Genomic DNA, 23,482 nt, shown 5'->3' on the forward strand with positions numbered 1-23,482 from the left:
ACAACATAACACGGATATACATGTAGTTTCATTGCGACCAATTTTTACGATACTGTTCTTCATGCACTTCCACAGCAGTATTACAGGGATGCAAAGTAATAATTTTGAAAGAATGCAAAGGAAGTATGTAAAGGAAACATGCTTATAATATAATATTATATCACATACATGTATACAAATAAATGTCAAGTATGTAACTTACTAGCTGGGGGATTTGACTGTGTGAACGATTTGAAAACTGATTTTTACCTTTTTAGAAGTGGTTACCTAGGAAAACACACAAATTTCTTCGATAGTAAGATAATGCAACAGTTCGTTGACTTTTTCGAGCGTTTTTATTTTCACCATCGGGGTATCATAGGGTGATTGCCCCATGAGTCCTGGGGTAGAAAGAGTTGCAATCAATCGCAACTCTAAAAATCATGCGCAACTTGATTATCAACCAATCAACAGCGCGCATTTGAGACTTGCGATTGATTGTTTGGCTTTCATTTATAACGCAACTCTTTTTGCAACGGGCCCCCAGTACCATTATTACTCCCTGCTTGAATCCCCCCCCCCCCCGAAAATCTCACCTTTTTCTTTCTTTACAGCTTTGGTCTGTGCTTGTTCGTTGAATTATCTTGACCTGTGACATTCAATGTCGATTCAGTTGACATCTCAATAGACGTTGATGGTTTTGAACTTCCGGTATTAGTTTGATTACCGCTTTCGGTTTGTGGTGCGTAAGTTGAATTGAATCTTGAGCGGATAGAACTTCTGGAAAAGCCTGAAAATAAAGATTTTTTTTAAATGGTGTTGTTATACACCCGAAAACTGGAGTGTTAAACTTATACCGGTTGGTGTCAAGGACCACTCCTTAAGGTATACCATAGACTGTGTATGTACCGCCTGAGGTGTTGTTTCAACTCGAAAAAAAAATGTGTTAAACAGTAACCGACACCAGTCCCGAGAGCAGCACATACTGTCAAGGTGTTAAAATTACAACACATAATTTGAACGTAACACCAAAGGTATTGCAGCCTCGAAAAACTGGGGCATTAAAAGAAAAACTGGGGTATTAACCCGGCACCAGATGCTGTCCCGAGAAGAAATATCCTAGGTGTTTGGCATTACACCACGGAGATTGAACGTACAATGTACTAACACCAAATATTTTTAGAATAACAACCAGACTAGGCAAATGATAACAATGATGATGATGATAATAATGACAATCATAGTAGTAACAATAAAAATGACAATAACAAAATTGATAATAACAATAAGAGTGGTAATGATACTAATGATAATGATGATGATGATAATAATGATAACAATAATAATAGTGATAATGATAAACGATAAAGAAATAATCACATCAACATTAAATGAATACAATAGATAAAAGCCCTAAGACAAAGGCACGAAAACAGAAAAAACGCCATTTCCAATGTAATTAATGAGTAAACCATATGATTGTATGAGCACCTGGTTTATCATTTGATTTGCAATAAAAAACACCCACGAATGTCATACGTCATGATGTACATGCCACTTGAAATTGGAAAGTACAACAATAAGTGGTCTGTTTACCAATGGAGAAGAGAATTTGCGAAAAGTTTGGAGTGCAACTCATGCAACCCCGCACCTATTGTTATTTTGAAATTATTATAGAACATGGTAAAGCATTTCTATTCCAAATGAAAACTGCCTCAGTAAAAAAAAAATTAGTACAAGGATCACGCTTGTCTACATATAACGTTTGTTTTAAGGTGTTCAATTTCCTGGGAAAATCTGCAGCTACCAATTTCTCAGAAATACTTCACACTGTCTGGGCATTAATTGGTATAGGCGAATTGCATACCAGAGTGTAAAGCAGACTAAGGTAAAGTGAGTTTTCATAGCAAGCCCAAGAAGACCTACATTCTCTGGGCAAGATAAATTGAACAACCGATGCGTTTATGATCATGGTCTGGGCAAGGTCTAGGCACGAGACCGTTAATTTTACCAACTAACAACATAAAAAGCGTATTGCGGGGCGTATAAGCCAGTTCGCAGTTCCTTTCTGCGCATGATCAAAAGATTTATACGCATGATCAGAAGGTCATTTGTACTAAAGTGACATGATGCTTTAAAATCCTGAGATAAGCACCAACTTTGATGTCTTGATTATTCATATATTCTATTGAATTGTCGTTTTCATTTACATCCACAAAAAACAACAATGCTTTCACGAACGACTGGTATTTCACAGTTTGTCAAGTACATTGTGCAACCTGTTAAGATATGCATTCAAAGAAGGAATGCAACAAATACCTTCATTAAGTGTTCATTGGTGCGCTATTCTAGTCACCTGGTCTATTCAATTTCTTCATCCTGCTATGTAAGGCAAGCTACGTAATATAATCTGCCTATCATGATGAAAGAAATGAAAGGTCATTTGACCAAAATTGCCCATGAAGTAACTACGAACTGGTCTATTGCCCCCATTTGACCGCAACTTTGTCAGACAGTGTCAAGCATCCAGAACCATCCCTCACACACACACCCTCCTACCCACATACTCTAACACACACACACACACACACACACCTTCGAGGCTTGCAACGTTTACTCACGTCGTCATCGTAACAAAATGTCCCGTGGTACGTACATTCGTAAAACAAGGAAGTGTTGGTTATGCGACCCCCAAATTGGTGAAATGCTACAAGCAAAATACGAATCATCATGTAACGTTAACAAAATAAATATAAATTTGTCATTGAGAACAGACTAACATCCTCGCATAGCAAACGGCCAACCGCCGTACACAGGTACTTTGGACCTCATTGTTTTAGATTAGTTTTAATTGTGGCCTCAAAATAGCGCTGCCTTTTTTGCTATATCCAGTTTTGTTATATCGATGGGTGCCGGCCGTTTTCGGAGTACTATTAATGGTCAAGTCCACCTCAAACAAATGTTGATTTGAATCAATAGAGAAAAATCAGACAAGCACAATGCTGAAAATTTCATCAAAATATGGATGTAAAATAAGAAGGTTATGACATTTCAAAGTTTTGCTTATTTTTAACAAAATAGTCATATGAACGAGCCAGTTACACCCAAATGAGAGAGTCGATGTCACTCACTCACTAATTCTTTTGTTTTTTATCGTTTGAATTATACAATATTTCCATTTTTATGAATTTTATGATAAGGACCTCCTTGCCTGAAGCACAAAATGTTGAAATAATGAAATTCCACGTGTTCAGGGAAGAATGATAATTCATTTCACATGACAATGACGAGAAAATCAAAATATTCATCATAATAAAATACAAAAGAAATAGTGAGTGAGTGATGTCATCAGTTCCCTCATTTGCATACTGACCGAGATGTGCATATAACTGTTTTGTGAAATGAAGCTAAATTTTAAATGTCATAACTTTCTTATTTAACATCCGATTTTGATGAAATTTTCAGTGTCATGCTTGTTGGATATTTCTCTTCTTATTCAAATCAAGTTTTTGTTTGGGTGGACTTGTCCTTTAAGTGGGGCCTCGAAATAGCGCCTTGTTGCTTTATCCCTTTTTTTTAATATATATATATATATTGATGGGTGCCGCCCCATTTAACAAACAAATTATTAATCCCAGGAATTGTACCTGGGGACTTACAGAGTTACACGACCAGGACCTCTCTTTTTTCAACTTTTGATTCTCCCTTCTCCTCTCCTTTTCATATACTTGAAAAAAAAATTGGGACAGCTGCCATCTGCCCCGTCCCAATGTTCATAAAGAGCTTGCTCTTAAAAGCCGCATACATTCGTAATTCCGAAGCTTCGTTATTCCGAAGGTTCGGATATTCCGAAGGTTCGTTATTCCGAAGGTTCGTAAGTCCGAAAACGAAATGAGGTTCGTAATTCCGAAGGTTCGTTAGTCCGAAAACGAAGTGCGGTTCGTAATTCCGAAGGTTCGTTAGTCCGAAAACGAAGTGCGGTTCGTAATTCCGAAGGTTCGTTAGTCCGAAAACGAAGTGCGGTTCGTAATTCCGAAGGTTCGTTAATCCGAAACGAAATGAGGTTCGTAATTCCGAAGGTTCGTTAGTCCGAAAACGAAATGATTAACGAACTTTATTTCGTTTTTTGGAACAACGAACTTTATTTCGTTTTCGGATTATCGAACATCGAGGTATAGGCAATTTACGTGTTTCGGAATTACGAACCTTCGGAATAAAGAACCTTCAGAATTACGAAGTGTAACTTTAAAAACTTACCTGGAGATTTAAAGGGCATTAATCCCGTCGAGTCGGTAGTTATCGAGAGTACTACCACGAGAGCCGCCACACAGCATAGACAGAAGACAAGGACTACTTTAAAGGCAGTTTGACTTCCCTGAAGCGTCATTCTAAAAGATTCTGGGAAATTAAAGAAAATGGTGGTGTCGTTAAGAGAGGAATGAAAGGGGAAACAGTTGCTACAACCTGGTGATTAGCATGATTAGTGTTGATAACATCTATATAGCGCTTTCAGATACTATGTTCATAGGATCTGCATACCAAATGACCCCGGATTTAGTATTTTCTGCTGTGCAAACCCTTCACTTAGGGAAAATAATCTGAATATTCAGCCTCAAGCCCAAGTCAATGACTTGTGTTGAGAATGCTGCTCCTTTTAAACAGAAAGTTCATATGTCTTATGTGAAGACTAGCTTTACAAGGCTACCGTCATCGGGCTTAGTCCGGTATCTCCGGGGACGAGGCTCGCGATAGTTTGCATGATGATTTTGAATCATACGTTTGTAAAACTTTGGAAACTTTGGTTGGAGGTCAAAATCAGTTAGAAATTAATCTCGCAGCCTCAACTGAATTCAACTCTAGGAGAATAGCAGAACTAGAAACAGCTTAAGACAAATTGGAACAGAAAGAAGAGGAGATGAAATCCGAGATGGGTTTACTTCAAGTTGCAGTCGGGAAACAACGTGAAAGTATCAGCAAGCAGGAACGTTTCTCGAGGAGGAACAATTTGAGAATAGTTGGAATAGAAAGGTCTCCAAATGAAAACTGTGAAAAAGGTTAAGATGCTACCACCAGCGTACCTATGGGGGGCAGACTGCCCCCCTGACGAGTCACAACCCATACAAAGAGACGTATCCCTGCCCCCCCCCCTGACGAGTCATAACTGATCCCTGACGAGCCACAATGGCCCCCTACTATGAACTTGAAGACCCACCCCCCCCCTTTTTTGCTTGTCAATTTTTTTTTCTGGTGCGAAATGTCCTTAACATGCGGTTGAAGACCTTTTGTTCTTTGGGGGAGGGGCTGGTCATTTTTTGGCGGACGAATTTGCCCCCCCCCCTCTGGAAAATCCTAGGTACGCTACTGAGAGAAAAGTTCAACTGGGTTGGAGAGATAAACATCGAGCGGGGCCAGAGATATGGCAAACCAGTGATTGATAAGCCTCCACATGTGCTTGTAAAGATGTTTTCATATCGAGACAAACTAAGAATCCTGAAAGAAAGTAGACAAGCCCAGGGGGGCCGCTTCATAAAGCTGTTCGTAAGCTAAGAGCGACTTCAAGGACTGGTGATCCTTTCTTGGGGTAAATAATATACATAAAAACGTTTCTTGGCGAGGTTTTGCGCGTAAGAAAGGATACCAGTCGTTCTTAAAGTCGCTCTTAACTTACGAACAGCTGCATGAAACCCACCTGGACGGTCTTCAGGGGTTTACCACAGATGATCTGACAGCTATTGACCTGGGAGAAAAAGAGAAAGTGGAGGAAAGAAGTAGAGGAACTCTTTGACCAGGGTACAAAACTCAGGTTCTTTACTGGAAAATTGAGATCGGGAAATGGAGCGATTTTCAACTTCTAAAGAAGCGAACAGTTTCACCGAGTCTGGGATCAATATATCTGGGGTTTACTCTTTCATGTGGATATACCCAACAGTGATTGGGAAGTTGCCATGACCCCCCCCCCTCAAAGCTTCGTGCATTATTTCTGAAATGTAAAAAGATAGCGCCGAATAATTTTATGGCTTTTTCGCGCAACTTTTGAAACCAAATTCGCGACATACGGTACAGCATCGCGACGGCACCTGACTTTTTACGAGACAATTTCATGCCGAAAATGGTTCATTTTTTTATAATCTGTTTACAAAGACTATGGGAGACGAAATTCATAAAAGGGTGATTATTTTTTGTTCTAATTGGTATGCATAATTAGTTTAGGGTTTAATTTAGTTGTTAAATGGTCTGCAATAATTTCCATTGAAAAAAACAATGAAAAACAAAAGCTAAAAAAAATATATGTAATAAATTCGAAAAACGAAATACATAAGGAAAAAATTGGCTTTCGTAATTTCTGTTTGTTGAATCCTTTAAATCAGATTACAAAGATGGCATCTGGGGAAAAAGAAAAAAACTTGAAGTGAAATTGGGTGTTAAATATATGCAAATAATGTTTTTCATGAATAAATTTACTTTATTATTATAATACAAAATGTAAAATAATTATTTTCAGATATACTTTTAATACTGGCTTGAAGTTTATGTGTTAAATGATGTGCGTGCCAAATTTCGGCGCGATCGCACGAACGGCGGAAGAGATCAGAAGGGGGGCATCATGCCCCCGTCCTAATATATCTCAAATAGCCCAGTCCTCTTAGAGTTAAACACTGGCGGGGTAGTTTTAACATTACTGTTTTTGAAAAGAGCATGCAAACAAATAATTCTGATTGTGGCCGTATGTTCACACTCCAAATCTGAAGAACAGAAAGGGGTTGTAAACAAAGTCGTAGATCATTGCGAAAACCAATTCAGTTGAATCCACTTTATTATAAATATTAACAGTACAATGTACCCAAAATCCAAAAGTTCATAGCGACATATAATATTATTATTGGTGTCTGAGTTTACAGCAAAGACTCGTTGTAATTGTTAATTTTTCTCTATATTGAGAATTGCGATGAAGTAATTGCAGTAGATATACTAGAGCAAAACATTGATATTCCAACAAGTAAATTCCAGGACGCAATTCGGTAGTGCGCCTGTGAGAAGAGATTAGCTAACCTCTTGTCACAGGCACACTGGTCTCATTAGGAGCAATATTGTGTAATGAATACTTGCAATATCCATGGTATTTGGGTAAAAAGTTATTTTCCCCATAAAAAATTAAGATGGCCGTCAATATTGCAAATTTGAAATGGTCATCTGCAATTAAACCGTATAAATTTATTTACTAGGCACGTTAGGTGGTAGGCCTATATGTTTTTAATGGTTATTGTTTTTTTCTGCAATGACACACGGAAACCTAGTTATGACTCAACTATTTCGGACCTGTCTGTAAAAAATGTGAAAATGAATATATTCCTCTTTGTCTGTTTTGTCATACTTATATGAAATTCTCTCTTGCAGTGGGTTGAATATTTTACTTACACGACTAGACCAATTTATTTTTATTTCTTTTGTAACAGCTAGGTTTTGTCCACCATTGGAACAATATTCCTTTTCAGGTCTATTTGTCAAAACTCACATCTCTACGTGCTCGCATTTTATGTATACTTCTATATTCATTCTCAGAAACTACCTAAAATCACCTTTTCGTATTACCTTACATACAATTTCGACTAGCGCTTCGCGCGCGCATTTATTAATAGTTTAAAATATTTATTAACACGTGCATCCTGTTCACGATTACAAAAAGTGCTTAACGTGTCCCGTCTTCAGGGCTGAATATATATTAAAAAAATCGCACTCTCATTAGGTCAATTAATTAATGGGATACATATTTTTCATGAGTTCCTACGAATAGTCTTAGATCGGAATATTAAATAATTCAAGATAGCAAGCACTTCGAGCTCGAATCATTGAAAAGGTGTGATCTTTTTCCTGTCAAATTTTCTTTTCAGATCGTAATATCAAAATTTCTCAGCTCGCGCTCGAACAATTTATCTAGGAAGATATTTATCAATAAGAAGTCTTCAGGAAATGTAGATAAAGTTATTTTTCCGCCCTCCCGGTTGGCGATTGTTTGAAAACATCAAATAATTTTGATTTCATGTAACAGAAAAAGGAAGGTTTGAACATGACATCATGAGCCCACCTTTATATTTTGACGGCGTACGTATAACTGTTTTCTCAATGCTAAATTAAAACTTATATTACTTTGTTATTTTCAGATTATGCCATTTATTATGACACTACGTTTTGCGCAGTGAAATTTTAATTTTTATTCATTTTGTTACATAGATTTATTTATTTTCAGCCTTGATCTTGATTGGAGTAAATAGATAAAACCAAACTACCATAACGCTGAAAATTTCATCAAAATCGGAAGTAAAATAAGAAAGTTATGACATTTCAAAGTTTCGCTTATTTTTTCACAAAACAATAATATGCACAATTCAGTAATATGCAAATGGGACAATGGATGATGTCCCTCACAATTTCTTTTGTTTTTGATTATTTGAATTTATACAATTTAATTTTTTTACAAATTTGACAATAGGGACCAACACGACAGAACCATATAATATTGAACAATGCCAATTCCAAGGAATTATTCACTGTTTTACTTGACAATGAGGAGACAATTAGAATATTTCATATAACAAAATACAAGAGAAATAGTGAGTGTATGATGACTTTTTGTCACCAGTCTCCTCATTTGCATACTGACCAGGATGTGCATATAACTGTTTTTTTTAATTAAACAAAACCTAAAAAGGTCATAACTTCGGGCTTCCAAAGAAGAATAAAAGCACTTCCAATGTGTTATGCAATGAACCAGGAGCCATTTCATAAAGCTGATTGTAAATTAAGGTGCCATGAGCCTAATTACATCATGAGGGCCCAAGATATTCGTTCGACCCAACCCATTCAATTTTTTTCAGTTTGATGTTGCTGATTGACAAAAATGTATGAATATGATTCAAAATCTAACACTGATTCTAGAAATGGTAACTACTGAACTTCCTTCGCCCAAATTGGGAAGATAAAAAAGTGACTTGGAACTATTTTTTGACTGGAGGACTAATTAGGGCTATTTTACTGTTTCAGTCGATGAATTTGATTCATTCATAGATATCTTCATAAATGGCGATTTATTTTTAAAATGAGCTGGCTACGGTACCCTTTCCTGGTCAGATATGGAATGCCAGATATATATCCTATCTAATGGTGGTAAACACTCCACCCTCTAATTTCACATTTATTTTTTATGAATTTTTCAAAAGTGCCATTTTAACACACAAGTCTAGCGATTTAATAACGATGGTGAACCCTTCTTAGGCGCTAAACCATCGCCAATTCAATATACCATTTACCACAAGAAAGGGTAAAGGACAACCAGTATTTCGAACAGCTTTACGAACAGCTTTATGAAACACCCACCAGGGGCCATTTCATAAAGCTGATCGTAAAATGCTATTGACCTTAAATGTTCATTGGTGATTATTTCGAGCGTAAGGAATGATCATCAGTCGTTCTTAGAGTTGCTCTTAACTTACGGACAGCTTTATGACACACCCACCAGGTGCGTTGCTATGACAATGGATATATTATATTATGTTACCTATACTAGCCCCCCCCCATTAGAAATGGTACACTTACATGCATCATTGACCTATGACAGCTGGATATTCATCGGTTAGCTAATTAATTCACTAACCGTCATTTTCATCTGTTTAAATTTCTCTTCACAATCATCCATTGTGATGTAGGTGGTGTAGGAGCGCCTTGAGCACGTAGCAAGGTGGATGCGTGATGCGCTATACAAATCCTGTATTATTTATTTCATTTTTTGCGATCCCATCATGGTTGCCGTCAATTAGACCAAAAAATGAGTTAACAGAAGCTTATCGTGATGAGACATTAACATTGGCGGAAATCCCAGGAGGGACGCGCCCCCCTACCGAAAATAGTATGGGGGGCACAATATCAAAGTCCCCCTTACTATTTTTTGTCTTTTATGATGGAAGGAAATGCATCATTCAAAATGGAAATAAAACATGTATTTTGGACGAGATGACCTTACTTTTTTGGTGATAACTTTTTTTTTGCTTGTCAAATTGTCCAGTCCCTGTTCCCCCTACCTTTGGGGAGGGATTTCTGCCCTAGAATTAACATTGCACAAAAATTGTACGAGCTGAGGATAATAAATCACTTAAAAACTGGAAAGTCAATGTGCTGTTCTGGTTTACAAATGCTTACGTTACATGGGTTTTATTTTGGAAAATGTATGAACATTTCAAGACATAGAGGCTGAGATTGGATTGATTGTATATGATTCATGATCACATATTTTTAGAAATTTCCTCATAATATTCCAGAGGAACATGGCTCATACAGCTTGTAGGGGACGTGTAACTCTCGTTATTTAGGTCTTTTATTATTATTATTACCCCGGCTTTAGCTCGAGCTGCCTCTCAGCGCTCATGCATTCAAGGAATTAATCCTACCGGGTACCCATTCACCTCACCTGGGTCGAGTGCAGCACAGTGTGGATGAATTTCTTGCTGAAGGAAATTACGCCGTGGCTGGGATTCGAACCCACGACCCTCTGTTTCAAAGTCAGAAGACTTATCCACTGGGCCACAACGCTCCACATAATAAAAAACATAATAAAATAATAAAAAAACGCGCCTCGGAATAGAATATTTATATAATATTGGATGGCCTTGAGGTTAATACAAGGAAATATTGGACGAGCTTTGCATAAATATTGGACGAGTCGAAGACGAGTCCAATATTTTGCAAAGCGAGTCCTATATTCCCTTGTATTGACCGAAAAATGGGACATCCATTATTATGATTATTATTCATACAGAGAATTTTAGCAAATAATTTTTAACTTACCCTCCCGCCCTAAGACTCTGACTCTGCTGTATGATGGGGGACCTAAAGCTACGCACTTTGTTTTCAAACAATAAAAACTGTCCCAATTTTAATATTTCAACAAATTATATTTCACTACTTTGTGGCAAACATTCTAAAGATCATTAACCAAGTAGAAAATATTACAAAACTCACTAATACGAAAATCCCGTCGTGTTTTTCGAAAACTTCTTAATTTCGCCGCCCGATGTAGAAGGGGTCCTAAAGCTACGCACTCGATTTATCATGCAAAAAAATAGTATTTCCTGTGCCTCAATTTCTAAAATATATATTCAAATTATTATAGGATAAAATGAAATTAAAGCAAATATAACTCCAAACTTCCTAACAGTTGTTGGTTTTCTCTGCATTTAGAGATTTACTGCAGTCTCTGTATAAAAAATTTAATAGGAATTGTTCATCACTCTGCAGTCACAGTTCTACACACAGTGCGCATTTGCCATTGAAAACTGCATGCGCGCGCGATGAGTGGTGCGTACATTTCGAGAATTCCCCTTCTAGTCGTCCAATATTTTCAATATTGTGTCACCTCGGAAAAAAATATTAGGCGAGTTCAACAAACTTTTTAAGTGGGTCGAGTGCACCAACAAAATAACACTTGTATTTGGGCTCTAAAATTGTCTGTATGAATAATAATTCTAGATAGATGGCGCTATATAAATGCCAATTATTATTATTATTATTATTATTTAGGTCACCACGGTCACTGTGCAGAAGTGTACGTGCCATCGATAAAACAAATTTTGTATCACAAAAATCGTCTGCTTAATTTTGCAGCTCCAAATCTAAAGCTTGTTGATCGATAGGTATATTCTGATACAGAATATCAGCCAACAAACGCAAAGACTAGGAAAAAAGATTCCTTTCTAAAAAGAAAAGATACGCCGAGGTATATAGCCGTTATTGTCAAAACAGTTGTATGTTATCATTAACATAATCAGCTAGGATATGGCGACTATTATTTTCTTATAGGTCCATGCGTGTAACATCGAAAAACAGAACAACCACGTCAAATAGGTCTATAGGATGAGTACCATATCCGAACCTCTTTCCGTAATTCATCCGTGTTGCCATGACAACATAGGTAAATCAAGGGCTAATCTCACTGTTTGCATTTCAAGTACATGTAACGGAGTCATTCATGTTGTACTGAGATATCTAACTGCCGTAGTCCAAAATGTTAAGGGATGGTATTGCGGACAATTCGATTAAATCTCTGATTCAGTGTTAGGATGATATAATATTGAGAATAGAGATTATAAAACATAAAAATCAAGTTAGCTCAACACACGATCATACAAGGCTTTTTGTTTTCTACAATAATTATCACGCATCTGATAAACATACGAAGCGCAAACGTTAAAATATTTGTATTAATTACTTTGGTGACAGTCATAACGTTATTGGCCTATGCATCAATGAAGCCATTGATCGTTTTTTTTTTCAAATTTGTTCCGAGTCAAATTTGAAAGGTTTAATTAGGTCCGTAACTAATGCGGGGACTGTATTTTAACCCTGCACAACGGATGTACAATACATGTACAGCAAAGGCTATATAGTCACGGGGGTAGTGTAATGTACCGACTCACGGAATTGTGATATACCAATTGGACATGTGTGTATAAAAATCGCACGCCCTTGTGACTGTATTGGCCTCCCGTGTTACTGTAAGTCCACATCAACAAAGTCTGAGTTGAATATGGAACACTAAATATTTCATTGAAACTATAAGATTTTCGCTTATTTTACACAGTAAAACGCTTTTAAAGTTATATTAATTCAACACTGTTTACTACATGTACCTTACAGTAGTTGGTTAAAAGTTTAAGCAATGCTTAATAACATATAATGTTATACAGGGCCCGCTGGTAGAGCAGTTTCCTAACTGAAGTGGCTACCCTGGGTAAATAAAACGTTATTATTATTATTATTTATTGAGAATTGAATATTTAAAATTTAAGATTTTAAACACTTGTTTAAACTGTTTAAACAAGCACTATGTGGCTCATATAGTTAACAGTGTTATATAGAAAAGGTTGATGGTGTTTTAATGTGTATGTATATCATGCATTGGAGACATATTAATGATGGAGCCAATTAATTCACTTCGTATTTCATTTCTATCCTTCTAGGTTATTTTAAGTTTTTCCCGAATAATAATATTGATGATAATAATGATGATAAATAATGATAATGGGTATCGGCAGGAAGAAATTCCTCAAAAAGCTATGCGCACCAGAATCGGTATAGACTAACTTATGCGGGGTAATATAGGAGCGCCTTGAGCACCTAGCACGGTGGATACGTGCGCTATACAAATCCTATATTATATTATTATTCATTATTATTGTTATTATTAATAATATTATATTTATTAGGCACATATTAATACATACTTAATTTTATATGCACTTACAATTAAATATAATAAACTAATATTGTACCATCTACAGGAGCTACAAAAATAACTAAAGAGTCTAAATAACAAAAATAGCATACATATAATTTTAGGAATTAAAAAAGATAATAATAGTATAAAGCATTGTTTGTTCCATCAAGGCCCGTGTAATATTTTTCTCTTAAATAGAAATGCCAGTAGTTGCAGTATAAACACTGATTTCATGAGAAAGTTTGTAAAACAAGACTTAATTGTCAGTATATCATCGAGGATCTAGATCTGGTACATTTTCATAAAGCAAACTTTGTGAAATCTTGAAATCTACGCTGAAAAACGTTCACGCTGAAGATCACTAACACAGATAAGTGCACGTGGGGCAGTGTATAATTTATTTTTTGAGTGTCGGGCCCGACGCTTGACCCGAATCCTATGCTTATTTGCTGATTTCTCAGCAATTGCCAATTACACAATTTCTTCCAGAATTCTTCGGCACGTATGTTTCATTTATACAAACAGACACTTTGGTGGTAATTTCTTGGATTCTGTACGAACTCATTTTGATGTCGTTACCAAAACTGGCATTTACCTTTAATCACGAACCTCATACCGGAAATACCAGATGTGTGTAATCATCATCGATTCCCCTTTTCATACATACATACATACATACACACATTCATACATACTACATACAAGTCATGTTCAACCCAGGATGTGCTGATGTGTGACAATAAACCCTGATGGAAAGAACACAGTTTCACACAGTGTGATCACAGTGTGTTCACATAGAGGACTATATGAAAACATTGTTCAGTGTTAAAAGGCACAAATTCAACAGTGTGGAGATATTTCCACAGTGTAATCACAGAGTGGACGATGTAAGAATGTTATTTACACTGTTAAATTACTCAAATTCATCAGTGTAAAAACATTTCCACACAGTTTCACACAGTGTGATCACAGTGTGTCTACAGAGTGGACGAAGTGAGAATACTATTAACACTGTTAAATACTCAATATTCAACAGTGTGAATATATTTTCATACAGTGTGGTCAAACTGTGTTCACAGAGTGGCAATTTGAGAATATTATTTACACTGTTAAAATACCCGAATTCAACAGTGTGAAAACATTTCCACACAGTTTCACACAGTGTGATCACAGTGTGTCTACAGAGTGGACGAAATGAGAATATTATTTACACTGTTAAAATACTCAAAATCAACAGTGTGGAGATATTTTCACACTGTGTGATTACAGTGTGTTCACAGAGTGGACGATGTGAGAATATCAAATCACACTGTTAAAATACTCGAATTCAACAGTGTAAAGATATTTTCAGACTGTGGATACGTCGACAGTGTGACGGTCCACAGCGTAATCACATAGTCTAACAGTGTGTAGGTGGTGTCACATCGTGTTGCACACTGTGAACGCACTGTGACGCACACTGTGGGGCGTGTGTACTTTGAAGTGGGGAATGGAAACTTCAAATACCTCGTCTTATTTTACATTTGATTCTGATAAAATTTTCGGGGCCAGTGATATTCTTAATCAACTACACTTAAAAAAAATGGGTAAACATGTTCCATGATTGTGTGCAACTAACAATGGGCATTTTTATTTATCCAGTGTGATGAAAAATTTTGCCCATTCGAAAGTAATTGCTTCTTATTTTTTAACCTTACTCGAGATTAAGCTTCCCGCATTGGTTGGAATACTGCAAAAAATTGGTTGGACACATAATTACCCTCGTGCTGGTTAAAATTGTACTCAATATTATTTTTACAGTATATAAGACCACTTGACAACAAAGTTTAATGCTCATTAATATGCAAATAAGATTGATAAGATCTCACATTTTTATTGGATAATATATGTTTACTGTAGACCTAATATTAGACAACTAATTTCTGCGGATAAGCATAAAAAGGTATGAATAGAAAATATGAATAAGGTGGCCTTATTGACCCCCACTCTCCCCTATTATACCAAGGCGTTTCTGATTATTTACAAAAGTATTCCCTTTTCTTGTTTTTTGATGGCTGATTTCCTGTATCAGAATATTTACCCCACTCCCCCTCTCATTGGCGGCGGAAGCCAACAATTTTAGGGGGAACCATTAAAATATCCAAGCAAAGAAAAGGTTATCAACGAAAAATTTAGGGGGGATCGTCCCCCATCTCAAATTTAAATGGGACACTCCCCCCCCCCCCCGTTTCCGCCGCCTATGGCCCCTATTATACCAAGGCGTATCTGATTATTTACAAAGGGACATATTTCCCTTTTCTCTTTTTTTTGTTGGCTTATTTCCAGTGTCAGAATATGCCTTTCAACCAACGTACTTAAGATTTGCACCAGCAAAATTGAGAAGCAGACGAGTTTGTGATATAAAATATGTTATCATTCCATCCGCAAACTTCCGCACACACATAATGACCTCAATAACAATGAAAGATACACGATCTCTACGTGCTATACGTATAGATATACCTCTGGAATATTAGGAGGAAACCTAGCAACTAACAAAAGGGATTATGAATAAGAAGCACTCAATCACAATATTGTCTTTATCTTAAAATATGCATTCATTTCCCCAAATAGAACGCGAGGAGCTAAGATAATCAAATGTAAACCAGGGTCCCGACTTACAAAGAATTATGATTGATCTGATCAATCGCAACTATGGACGGCCAGCAACGTCAACATCTATTATGCATGTTTGTTCAAAATATTTTTTCTAACTATGATTTATATTCATGCATTCATTGTTTTCTTGAAAATTCCAAGGAGCTTTCAACACATGTGTTGGAAGCTCCTTGAAAATTCACTGTGCTTCTCTTTGTTTACCAAGGACATTGTGCAAATTTCCTGTAGAAAAAATTATGACACTGGTGGATTTCCATAAGGTTGCGATTGATTGGATCAATTGTAACTCTTTGTAAGACGGGACCCAGAAGTGCATATCGATTTTCCAGGATTTCAGTGATATATCATACAACTTGTGCAATATTTATGTCCGATAGCGACCTGCGTCATTCAACTCATGGCCTTATTGACGACGAAACACAGTAGGTAGACAAATATGAAGAGAATGTCTATCGGAGTAAAATGACAGTCACGTATTAGTGAATTCATGAACTGATCGATGAATGTCCATCTCTATAATAGTTCCATATATAGGATAACGTGAACGTAAATTGGATTTTGGGCAATTGCCTCCTCTAAATATATCACACATATTTTTAATTTGCATTAGTCATTATTACGCTGTTAGCCAGCTAGGGGAGGTTTCTGGAGAGGAAAAACTATTATCATTCGCTAACGCTCGTGCTTGTTTTTATCTAGCGTATAGTCATATAGTGAATGAATTTTATTCTCAAAACAACTTCCCCTATTGGGAAGAACACAGCGTTCCATAGTGTGTGCCGCAGTGTGGATTACAATGGGAAATGACATTCACACTGTTAAAGGTCAAGTCCACCCAAGAAAAATGTTGATTTGAATCAATAATCAAGCAAGCATAATGCTGAAAATTTCATCAAAATAGGATGTCTGATAACAAAGTTATGACATTTTAAAGTTTGGCTTATTTTTCACAAAACAGTTTATACCGTATACACATCTCAGTGACACGCATGATGGGTGAAATTCCCCTTTGAACTAAACTTAAAATTGTCGTAACTTTCTTTTTTTACATTCGATTTTGATGAAATTTTCGCGGAAATTTTCACTGTTATGCTCATTGGATTTTTTTTTTTAATTCAAATCAACCTTTTGTTGGGGGTGGACTTGTCCTTTAAATGTGAGCATTTAACCCGTGTGCATCACATATTCACAAAGTCGACCATGTGAACACGCCTGTGAACAGTCACACTGTCAAGTTGTCCACAGTGTGAAAATATCTTGTGGACCGTTGTGGCCCAGTGGATTAGTCTCTGGACTTTGAAACAGAGGGTCGTGGGTTCAAATCCCAGTCATGTGGCGTATTTTCCTTCAGCAAGAAATTATCCATATTGTGCTGCACTCAACCCAGGTGAGGTGAATGGGTACCTGGCAGGAATTTATTCCTTGATATGCCGAGCGCGTAAAAGCTGCTTGAGCTACAGCCAGGGTAATAATATCCAAGTCCTTTGGAAGCGCATAGAGATATTATTCATAAATGTTATGCGCTATATAAGAACTGACTATTATTATCTTCACACTGTTGAATTTTGACATTTTCAAATAGTAAATAATATTTTCCCATAGTCCACTATGAGAACACACTTTGATGATACTGTGTGACATTGTGTTCTTTCTAGCACGGTCTGGCTACCCCCCCCCCCCCCCTCCTCCACCTTCCGGTCTAAAGGAAGAGAAAAATAAGGGATTCTACAAATGCAAAACCTTTGGGATTTTACGTTTTGATAGTATAATGCAAAACTACTTATCTTACTTTGTTTCAATAACTCAATATCATTTTCGAAGATGTTTTTATCATTATATCTCTTCAATCAAATAGAATTTAATTACTCAACAAAACCTCATACTTTAGGAAATTGCTTATAGGCCTGCATAGAGAGAGAAACAAATGTGCATTAAGAGGCAGCACCTAACGCGCAGAAATATAATGAAATAAAACAATTTTTTAATGGATTCCTACCTGTTTTTGGTGCTTAATTTGGGGTTAATGCCGGCTCCGGTGTACTTGATCCAGTAGGCAATAGCGTGTGTATTAATCCAATTCGAAGATAACCATTGGAACAATAATTACCGTTACAGCAGCATTAGCTCATGAAGATAGATGGTAATTGTCGATGTTTTAATCTGTTGTGTACGCACACACTTAATTCCACCCCGAGTAGGAGAAAAGACAATCCGTGGAATGAGACTCGAGAGAGGTCCACTCGTACTTTCATTAAGACAAATAATTTATTCTATATCGCACGGCTCGGCGAATCCTCGGGTCGGAATGCTTTCGACGGATGAAGAATTCTCAAAACGCATGATATCGTTGAAAGGCGTTCTCTCATGCAGAGCTTGACCGAATCCCATTTATCTTTTTAAACTAACCAGTGATCCATTAACTAGTGGTCATGCGTCTGAATATTTTGATATGTATAATATCTCACGATAGGCAATGGAATGCTGCTGTCCTTTGCGCCTGTTCAGTCTGTCTGCTCTGTCCGTTTTGGTGGTATATGCGGGTATATGTAACGTGAAACTATGTATGTAAAGCACGGTCACAATGAAACCCAAATGCACCAAACGATATCCGGTCACATGCATACTGAGCGTTGCACGTAGTGCTCTTGGTCTCGGTTTTGTGAGGAAGTGGAGTCATGGTGTGGCCGGGCCCGAGCGTGATGAACAGGAAATTCATATTAACTCTAAACCTCCGGACCTCCGGATTAGTCTTTCAAGAAGGAAGTACACATTATTTCTTTTCAAACATTGTCATAGGTAAGGGGTAAGTGCGGGCTTGGAATCTTTTTACCGCCACCGCCCCCCCCCCCCCCGCGGAAAAAATAACAATGAGCCTGATTATAGATCGAGCATGGATCGAGTGAGTTAAATTTGTGAAATGTTCCTTTCTTGGTAATAGCTCTTTCACATTTGCTCTACGGCGGCCGTACGGCGAGTCGACCCCCTCCCCCTCGTTAAGGATATAAAAAACACCGATTTGCAAGAACTTAAAAAAAACTTTTTTTTAAAAAGATAGCCGAACGTGTTTAAGGTATGTTTTTTTCCCCAAGTTTTTTCCCCGGGGTCATGTTTTGGTGACAACTTTTTAGGGGCCGAAATGTGTAAATAAAGCCCGCGAAAAACTTGTTTAGGGGGTTATTTGCACACAGATAAAAACTCGTTTAGGGGGTGTCTGGAAATAATTTGGTCACGCGTGTGTACAGGTCTAGTCCGTATATAGAACTAGTCCTAGATCTTAATGAATTTAGTTGAGATCTAGCCTAGTCTCTAGTTCTAGATCTTGATGGACTCTGATATACTTATTATACGGCAGGTACAAATTGACGTCAGTGCGCAGAATATGCAGGTAACTGTTTATATGAACGCGTGGCTCTGCGTATGTTGCAATCGCCGAGTAAACTCTCTTGATCAACCAAATTTAATTGATCATTTCCTTTACCAATAATCTAGTTTTTAATTTCCAGTGCTCGAAATCGGCCATTGTGGTATAAGTTCTATATACTGACTAGACATGTTATTCTAAGGCTACCAAGCTCATTAGTCTAGCGTAAGTAAACGTAAACCAGTTCTAAGTTAACTGTGTCGTTCAATCAGCTGCAGGCATTATACAGGTCCAGATTTGGGATAAAGTTAATGCCAAAGCTTAGCCTAGCATGAATGGCAATTTGATGATTGTTTAAAAATTGGATCTAGATATAGATCTCAGCCTAAGGCCTATTAGCCTAAAATTGAGGCGGAGGCTGCAGTTATTGTCTTTGCTGTTATGCTGAACGCAAGCGATAGTCCGATGTGGCAAAGACTACGAATTGTGGATAAAATTCGTAGTCTGTGCCACATCAGACGTATCGCTTGCATTCAGCATAACAGCAAAGAAAATAACTGCTGCCTCCGCATAGATTATAAACTAAAGAACTATAAGCCATTTCGTAGTTCCTTTCTGCGCATGATCAAAAGATTCTACGCATGATCAGAAGAAGGTCATTTGTACTAAAGTGACATGGCGTTTTAAAATCTAATGAGATAGGCACCAACTTTGATGTCTTGATTATTCATACATTCTTTTGAATTGTCGTTTTCATTTACATCCACAAAAAACGACAATACTTCCACGAACGACTGGTATTTCACAATTTGCAAAGTACATTGTGCAACATGCTAAGAATTGCATTCAAAGAAGTTATGCAACAAATGCCTTCATTGAGCGTTCATTTGTGTGCTATACTAGTCACCTGGTCTATTCAATTTCTTCATCCTGCTATGTAAGGCAAGCTTACGTAATATCTTGCTTTGAAATCTGCCTATTATGATGAAAGAAATGAAAGGTCATTTGACCAAAATTGTCCATGAAGTAACTACGAACTGGTCTATTATATTACCCCAATATGAATAGTCATGATTTGCGTCTCGAATTATGAGTAAGCGAAGCATGCGCGTTGCCATAGATGAATCAGCACCCTTATATAGGTTTTCCAGGTCAAATGTCCGCCGTGTCAGAGCAAGTGTCCGATTAGGTAATTCAAATGTCAATATGGAATTCAAATGTCCCATTAGCCATAATTGTATCCCAACAGATGAATAAAATGTCCTTAGAGAAGTCAAATGTCCGCACAATAGAATTTATTTTCAATAAGGTAAATCAAATGTCCATCTTGCAAATCAAATGTCCTTATAGGTAAATAAGATGTCCATATGGAATTCAAATACCCGTTCAATAGCAAATGTTACATAATCATGCATAAATTAAGACATCAAGTCGTACATAGGTAAATCAAATGTCGTTTAGGTAATTCAAATGTCCATTTGCTAATGCTGAAAAGATAGCATTCTTCTTATAATGTATGGCAAATGTACACATTAAATATCGAAATTCTGTTCAGTAGTAAAGCTTAATCAAACAATAGGGTAAAAACTAATTACAATTTAGTTTATTGAAAGAAAAAGGGGAAAAATACTTGAAAATTTATTGAAAGCTTATCAGAAACAAACATGCTTTATACCGAGAGTGTAACATAAATAACATTTATTTTAAGGAAAATGCGTTGAAATTGATTGGTATGTCTAAGTATCTGTTCTCATCGAACATAGAAAATGTAGAGGCATCACTATGCTAGTCTTCCATATGTGGTCCAAAACAAGATAATTAACCAATGATGAAAAATATGAATAATTTTTAATAAATATGACATAACCATTGTTTGATAGATACTTTTAATAAATCAAGGTTAGTTGCATAATAATGATTTTTTTTAACAACAAGAATTTAAAATGGCTACCCTGCCTGAGTGAGCCTATCAAAGTAATTACTTCTTATCGAGTCAGATACACCCTACACATCCCATCTAATCAAATCGACTTAAAGTAATTAAAATTAAATCCAACATTGAAAATCATATCGTCTAAGACGTTTATCTGAATAACCAAAATATTATTAAGAGGATTTCTAAATGCATTCAAGATTGTTGCACGTTATGCCTCAGGTAATGCAAATGAGTGTATGAAATGTAACCGTTTTGAATTAACATACATTTTCAAGAAGAGATGATTTAGCATATGGCACAAAAATAAGGTTGTAGATATCTTCATGATAAAAACACAGACATAAATATAAATAATTTTCATTTGTGCTTGCAAGAAGATGAATTACATGTTTGGGAACGGTGAGAGACTGAAAAAAAAATTATCTGTATATAAACTGATACTTTATAAGAAGAATTAAACAATTACTTTTATGAGTTAAATAGGTTTCATAACTGTAAGGATCAAACTTTTCCTCAAAATGAGTTTTCATATGAATTATGAAATTAAATGCAATGTTTAGATTTACATATTCTGGGTTGGAGTAAACAATATTGTAAATAATATCCCTAGTTTGTGTGTAGATCATGTTGTGTGGCGTTCGATATGTAATGGAAGGAATGTAATTATTTGGTAAATAAACAACAGAATGTGCAAGAAACTTAAAATTTTACACCCATATATATAGAGACTATTGAAATAATTATATGACATTTGTTTGTTTTCCTATAACAAATGAGTAGAGAAGGAAAGGTTGAAAAGATGGAATGAATGGAAGGAAGAGAAAAGAGCCTGATACAAAAAGGCGCTCCATCTTCACCAAGACATGCATAAACGGCTCCAAAACAGGTGCAGGGTAGAATGAAAAGGGAAGAAATATATAAATGTATACAAAAATATATAAATGAGATGATGAAAACATACTGGGCAATGACACCCCCCCAAAAAAAAGAATAAATAAATAAATAAAAATAAGGATAAAAATCAAGGAGGTCAGCAAATTTCTGAAACGAGGGGGTGAATCCCTTGCCTAACAAATGGATAGATCGAGCAGGAAGAAAAAGGGAAAACTGAGTGACAGAAAATGAAAAAGCGAAAGATAAAAAATGAAGTTATCACGTTCGAGTCATCATTATTTCAAACCGTGGACAATTGAGATCCCTATACGACATTTGTTTTCCCAGTTGGGATATTTCACTCTCTAATTGGACATTTAGTTCCCTATGTGACTTTTGATTTCCCTAATCGGGAATTTGATTTAGCTATATGGACACTTTGAACCTACGTGGACATTTGAAATCCCCAATCGGGACATTTGAAATCCCTAATCGGACATCCATATTCTTATTCGGACATTTGCTAATGAACACGGACATTTGAAATACCTGTATGGACGATTGGTTCCAATCTGCGGAAATTTGACCTGGAAAACCTATATTAGGAGCGCCGTGAGCACCTAAAAAGGTTGATACGTGCGCTATACAAAACCTACGTTTTTAGTTGGTTCCCATAGACATTTTCCCCTCCACTTTGATACCCAATATGAATGTTTAAAGCATAGATGAGAAAGAATAGTTAAAAATTTAACTTGAAAATCAAGTTGCGCATGAAAATTGTTGGAGGAACTCTTTGGACTTTCGACCGTGCGCCCAGAAATGGATGGTCATTAGCATATATGTTTTGTTCTTTGTTAAAGGTCAAGTCCACCCCAGAAAATTGTTGATTTGAATCAATAAAGAAAAATCAAACAAACATAACGATACAAATTTCATCGAAATCGGATGTGAAATAAGAAAGTTACGACATTCTTAAGTTTTGCTTAATTTTCACAAAACAGTTAAATGCACAACTCGGTGATATGCAAATGAGAGAGTCGATGATGTCCATCACTCACTATTTCTTTTGTATTTTATTGTTTGAATAATACAATGTTTCAATTTTTACAGATTTGACAAGAAGGACCAACTTAACTTAACCATAAAATGTTAAAACAATGGTAATTCCACATGATCAGGGAGAAATGAAACTTTGTTTCACTTGACAAGGAGGAGAAAATTAGAATATTTCATATTTCATATAATAAAATACAAGAGAAATAGTGAGTGTGTGACGTCATCAGTCTGCCAATTTGCATACCGACCAGGATGTGCATATAACCATGATAACTGTTTTGTGAAATTAAGCAAAACTTTAAAATGTCATAACATTCTTACTTTACATCCGGTTTTGATGAAATTTTCAGTGTTT

At 36.4% G+C, this 23,482-nt stretch overlaps 1 long non-coding RNA gene across 1 annotated transcript; it reads right to left on the minus strand.

Moving 5' to 3' along the window:
• Positions 1 to 591: 591 nt before the first annotated feature.
• Positions 592 to 18,589, minus strand: LOC121421801. The gene is made up of 3 exons (XR_005971048.1): positions 17,898 to 18,589; positions 4,237 to 4,377; positions 592 to 769 (listed from the first exon to the last, which is right to left on the minus strand). It is a non-coding gene; the product is annotated as an uncharacterized LOC121421801 (long non-coding RNA).
• Positions 18,590 to 23,482: the final 4,893 nt, after the last annotated feature.

This window comes from Lytechinus variegatus, chromosome 9, assembly GCF_018143015.1.
Source record: "Lytechinus variegatus isolate NC3 chromosome 9, Lvar_3.0, whole genome shotgun sequence".
Lineage (NCBI taxonomy): Eukaryota > Metazoa > Echinodermata > Echinoidea > Temnopleuroida > Toxopneustidae > Lytechinus > Lytechinus variegatus.